Consider the following 6,137-nt stretch of genomic DNA (forward strand, 5'->3'; position numbering starts at 1 on the left):
CTCTTGCTCGAAAGCTGCTGGGATAGGCTCCAGCCCCCTGCGACCCTAACAGGATAAGCAGTAGAAAATGGATGGATGGGTACGAAATGAGCTTGTCCACAATTATCTGACTCAACGTGACGTCAGCATCCAGCTCGCTAGCGCCAACTTCAGCCCTAAAGCGTGAATCACAGTCTCTCTGAACAGCAGCCATTCTGACTCAGGATAAACGCAGCTGTAATTGATAAAGGTCCCATTCCAGTTAGAGTCACAATCATCCCAGTGAGCCAGTCCACCTAAACGGAGCAGAGACACAATTAATGCCGTTAATGATGCCAGTGTTGAACCCCAGAGAAACCTCAAGATGACTCAAGTCATCAGTATTCAAGAGAGGAATTTTGAAACAAATTGAGGCCGGGACCCTTTATGAGAGCAAGAGACAGAGTTGTGGAGTTATTTCTGGAAAACAAATTGTAATAAAAATGATTAGAAATAGCCATATTTAAGCCTTGATTGTTAAGAATACATCAAAATAACTTCTTTTTCTTTTCTTTTTTTTAAAGTAACAGTGTAACATTCAGGGATGGTGGGGGTTCACAAGGCTAATTTCTGGGTGTCAAGTGGCTGAAGTTTTTTGGGGACCCCTGCTATCTAATGTTTCTTTGTTTTGTCCATAATATGTTACCTTATGAGGGCAGCACAGTGGTGCAGTGGTCAGCACCGTCGCCTCATGGCAAGAAGGTTCCGGGTTTTGAGCCCCGGCTCAGGCACAGGATCTTTCTGTGTGAGTCTCCATGTTCTCCCCGTGCCTGCGTGGGTTCTCTCCGGTACTCCAGCTTCCTCCCACAGTCCAAAGACATCAAGAGGGGACGAGGCTGATTGATACTCTAAATTGACTGTAGGTGTGGCTGTGAGTGGGAATGGTTGTCTGTCTATACGTGTTGGCCCTGCGATGGACTGGTGACCCGTCCAGGGTGAACCCCGCCTCTCGCTGGGATAGGCTCCAGCCCCCTGCGACCCTTAACAGGATAGGCAGAAGAAAATGGATGGATGGATGGATGAATGCTACCTTGTATAACTGAGACCTAATTCCAAGACATCTTCAATTTAGTGTTTTTTAATATCATCATACTAGAACCTGTTTTATGTGTTAAACTCCTTATTTTTCCTCCCATTTGTCTGCAAGTTCATGAAGTTTAAGTAATGGCGGTGGACGGTGTTTATGTGCCGCTAACCCTGAGGTTGTCTTTCTCTCTCTCCAACTCTTCCAGCTCATTTTTCATCCTACTCGCTTCTCTTCACATTCACCATCATCCTTGCCTGCCTACACTTTCCTTTCTCTGCACTTCTCAGCTCTCCTTGAGATTTGCAGTTGTGCTCAGAGTGAAGTGGGAGGAGGGCGTTTCATTTCACCTTGAAGTCTTTTCAAAAGGGACTACTCATATAAGCTGAGAGCAGGGATGTGCATAGAGATTTTATTCAATAGAAAAGTTGGTGGAAATAAACAATAATTGTCATGTATTGTAATGGAATCCTGGGTGAGGCAGAGGTAAGGCTGCAGAAAAGAAAGCACGCACGTGATTGGCTGAGCCGAGGGTTAATGTTGCTCCACCACACACATCTGACACGTGAAATTTTTTTTTTCTTTTTTTTAGTGTGGACGAGAGCTTAAGGTGCAAGGCTTCCTGGTCCTGTGGGGTTTCTTCAGCATGCCACAGGCTGCTGGTGGGATGTCTTGATGAACAATCTCTTAATCAAGGCTTAATTGTTTAGCATGATCCTGAGTGACCCGCTTAATGGAAACCCACCCCACTCCCCTTTGATTAATGATGTGTGTTAACGAACACAGTGGGAGACACCCCAAAACCTTGTCTGACTCTCCTTAATTAAAGGCTGGGTCCAACATTATCCATGAATATGAAAAGAAAAAAAAAATCCTCAAACTAATGAATGTTTGTCTTCTATCTGGAAGGCGAAAGAAAACAAAGTAAAATTATTGTGCAGTATTATATGTTTTATTAATCTAATATCATCTTAGGTTTGAAGAGGTTCTCTGTTGCACAGAGGGATTCAGAGATGGGGTTTTTTCACTCTGTGAGCTCAGTCTGTCTGTGGGAGTGTCCTTCAAATCCTGTCCACAAAAATAAGCATTTTGATGAGCAATTCTAAACCCACGTTCTGCCTTCAGCTTGAGAACCACACCAAAGAATAAAGGAAAAAGCTTTGCCAAGGCCAGGTTTTGTCTCCGGTTGTAAGAAGTGGGTTGGGAATTTAAAATCTCTCCAACACACAGACACACACATTGATGAGGCTGAGATTTTTTTCTTTTTTTTTTAACCTAACATAGATAGAAGGTTGCTCGTGTTTTTTTGTTGGTTTTTTTCGTCCTCATTCTAGCACTTTAACACGTGATCCTCAGAGCTTGACACATACGGGTTTTTTGCCAAGGACTCAGGCGACAAGCAGCTACATAGTATTGCAAATGATTATAAGAGAAACCTTTAGCGTTATAAACTGTTTCAGGGCTTTCACATGCTGCGCAGTGCTTATTAACAGCCTTTGCTTTGCTAGGTGTTCATTTCATGTATGAATTCAGTTCAACAAGTTTCTCCTCCTCATTTTTGGGTCTGTATATTTCCAATCTGAACCTGTGCCACCAAAATGAATGATAAAGTTTGCTCTTCTTCACCTGCTGCGTGTTCCTCTGTTTGTCCGATGAACCTCCGAGCATGAATGTCATCACTTTAATCAGTTAATCACCCGGCCGGCTGAGGGTCACGGCAGACACACGCCGCTTTGACAAAAATCCTTGGCAGCTCAGACCCCACAGGGGCGGAGGGGACACTGCAGAGGATTAGGTAAACGGGATATTTCATAATCTGTGAGCTACTTTAACAGGGAAATCTGTCTTTTTTATTTCATGTTGCATGCAACTTATCCCATTTTTTTATTATTTTTGCAAAACTTTGGATGTTTGCGGTCACTTGCCACCTTCTCAAAATTCTTCTTCGGTTCTTTCTTCGTCTTGTTTTTCCCCTCCACCTCTCATTACTTTGGTCATGGACAATAGCAGATGGTGCAGCTGCCGGTGTAATTGTCTTAATTAGCAAGGCATCTGCTTTCTGCTTTTTTAATCCACAACACTGTAGCATCATCCAGGCAGTTGCGGCCGTGTTTGTGAAAATTGAAAAATAAACAGACAAAAAAAGTGCTTATCGGAATGCTGTTATTGTAACTCTCCGCAAATTACTGGAAGTTGTGGATTTTGTCGCTGTTGTTGCAAGGTAGAGCATAGTTTTACATCGAACTGTCCCCATAGCACCTTACAGCTTGTGCTTCAATAAAAGAAATAATGAAAACTTCATCTTAAGTGTCCATTTTCATTCGGGCATCTGACTCACGTGTGTTGGTTACAGCCTGAAGTCTGTAAATGAGAGACACGGAATCCCTGTAGTTGTTTTCTTAGCTGGTGGAATGCATTGTAGCGAGCTGAGGATGAGGGAGAAGGTAACAGATGTTCGGTTCTGATGATTGTCTCTGCCTTGGCTCTGCAACAACAAAGCAGCTGAGGGAAAATGTCATCTTGGTATCATCCCTAAAGGCCCCGCATGAATGACTGAATAATTAGTTTGACTGAGGTGAGGAAAGAGACGGTAAAGGAACCTCTAACCCTCTTACCTTGAAACCCTTTCAAGTGAGAAGCCCTGCATCATGGCATGTGATAAGACTGTGACATTGAGGGGTTTGTGACATGCCCAGATCCTTCAGAAATGAAAAGATTTTTCTTGTTGCAAAAAACGCTAAGGGAAATGAAATGATTCACCCCAGCAACTCAGTACGTGCTTTTCCTTAAAAAGATGAGATGGGGGACATGGGTTCACATGTGATGGAGAAGGGTGGGGGTAAACGTTGGTGGATTGGTTGGCTGTGTTGAGCTAACTGCAGTCATGTCAGGAAGGAAGCGAAGCTTTAGAAATGCATCGTTGTCACCATTATGCTTCATAATTTGAATGACATCTCCGAGCATGACTCAAAGGCACTTGTATGGGGGCTGGCGGGGTTATTAGAAATGACTCCCCCAATGATGCGTGTCACTGAAGCAGCAAATTAACATGAGGAGATGGAGGCATGTTAAAAGCAGCAGTGAAAGGGAGGGAAAAGCCGAGATGGAGGGAACAGGGATAGATGCGGAGAAAGATGTTGCTATTTTCACCCTCTTTGTTAGCTGAGACGCTCCGGTTGTGGTGTTCCAGCTTCTGCGCTCTGTTAAAGCTTTTCCTGTAAACCAGGTGCTCCTATTGTGATAAATGATTCTCAACTGTGCCAAACAATGGCGTAGGCATCCAGACATATCCCACATAAAATAGTTTCACAGCTCCCCCTCCACAAATACACAATATGCACACTGGATTGCTGGCGGTTGTTTGTCTTGCCACCACACAAGACTCCTAGGGCTATTTTTCCCTGCTGTTTACTGTGTTACTCTTATGAAAGCTGACAGTCCCCTGGAAGACACTCCTTTTTTTTTCTTTTTCTTTTGCCTGTTGACTGACCAGTTCCGTGTCCATCGTCCACTTCCATCTAAATATCCCGCTCCTCCTCCTCCGTTCCACTAATTCTACATCCTCCTTCTTTCTCTTCCCATCTCCTCTGCGTTCCTTTGTTTTCCTGTCTCACATCCCTGACAGCAGCAGACAAGAGGTGATACATGCACGGCGCCTTCACCTTTTTCCACCCAGTAATTTATGCTGTCAGGGGTCTTCCTTTGTTTGGATGGCCAGGCTTTCATGTGTGTGCAAAGCAGTATCTCGGGTTGTTGACACGCTCCTCCGTGTTTCGGCATGAAACAGACTGTAGCAGGTAATTGATGGGGGGGGGGGGGGGGGTTACTGCCATAGGCATGCAGTTCAAACTGGGAGTAATGGCAGCAGTTTTTAACCCCACCAATTAGATCAGCAAATAGATAGGTGAAAGCAGCTCTGTCGACTATTAAAAGCCTGATGAAAACATCAGCGTGGTTGGCTTTTCACACCTACTTGCCGGTATATTAGACACACCTGGGTAACACACACGCAACGGCTGTGCAGTAAAACCTGCCGCCGTTGCCTTTCTCACACTCCTCACTGGTTTTTGCGTCTGTTCTTCTCTTTTCTTTCAATGGACTAATGCAATTTTGGGGGTGGTGGTGGTGGAGGGGCTGGGGTACTGTGTACTCTGAACTTTTGCATCATCAGCTCCAGAATTAATGCATGTTCTTTGCACATGGTTGCTGTGGTCTCGATGGAACTTTGCACTTCAGTTCATAATTGATAAGTCATAAATTGATAATTCAGTCAACTATCTCTCTGAATAGATTTTCTGCCCGTTCTTCAGTTATTCTGCCTCCCCGATGGCCTTGATCTTAAAATTGGAATCACCCCTCAGCTCGCATTTGACTCGACCTACTTTTTTACCCTCTGAAATTTGCTGATGAATCAGTTTGGATTAACAACTCCTCATCTTCAGTCTGTTCCAGGGTCAGTTCTGAAGCTATCACATGAATGTACCGTACAGGGCGACCACACAGATTTGCACACATAACACATAAATGACACAGATATAATTACAGTATGACATTTGAACTGCATTTTTCGATGGTGCTAACATGTTATTTGAATGGATGTCTTTAAAATCCGTCTTCACTTACATAACAGGACAAGTACTTTACAACAGAAGCCATCGCTGGCAGTAAAATGCGATATTCCCTGTCTAAACTGTTGATTATTTTCAAGCAACAACTTGAAGCATGCATAACGCATGGTTAGCTTCGGAGGAGGCTCACAATGGCCAAACACCTTTGTATCTAAAATCTTTTTTCTGACCTTCTTCGCTCCCCATCTACACAAGAGTCTTCTTCAGTGTTCAGCTTCACACACAATTCTTCCAGTGTGACAAAAAACACAATTATCAGCTAAAATCGTTCGCAGACCGCAGCTGAATTCAATCTCCATTTGCGATGCCAACGCAAGTCGAATTGGCTTACTGAGCCCCCAGTGGTTACCCACTCAAGCTCACCATTTCATTACCAACTGGTGGAACTTGCTAATGAATTTGTCTCTCATCATGCTATTTGTTGGTGTCTCTCTCTCTCTCGCTGACACACACACACACACACACAC

Source organism: Aulostomus chinensis, chromosome 10 (genome assembly GCF_037954235.1).
Source record: "Aulostomus chinensis isolate RoL2024-O1b breed Wild chromosome 10, RoL_Achi_v1.0, whole genome shotgun sequence".
NCBI lineage: Eukaryota > Metazoa > Chordata > Actinopteri > Syngnathiformes > Aulostomidae > Aulostomus > Aulostomus chinensis.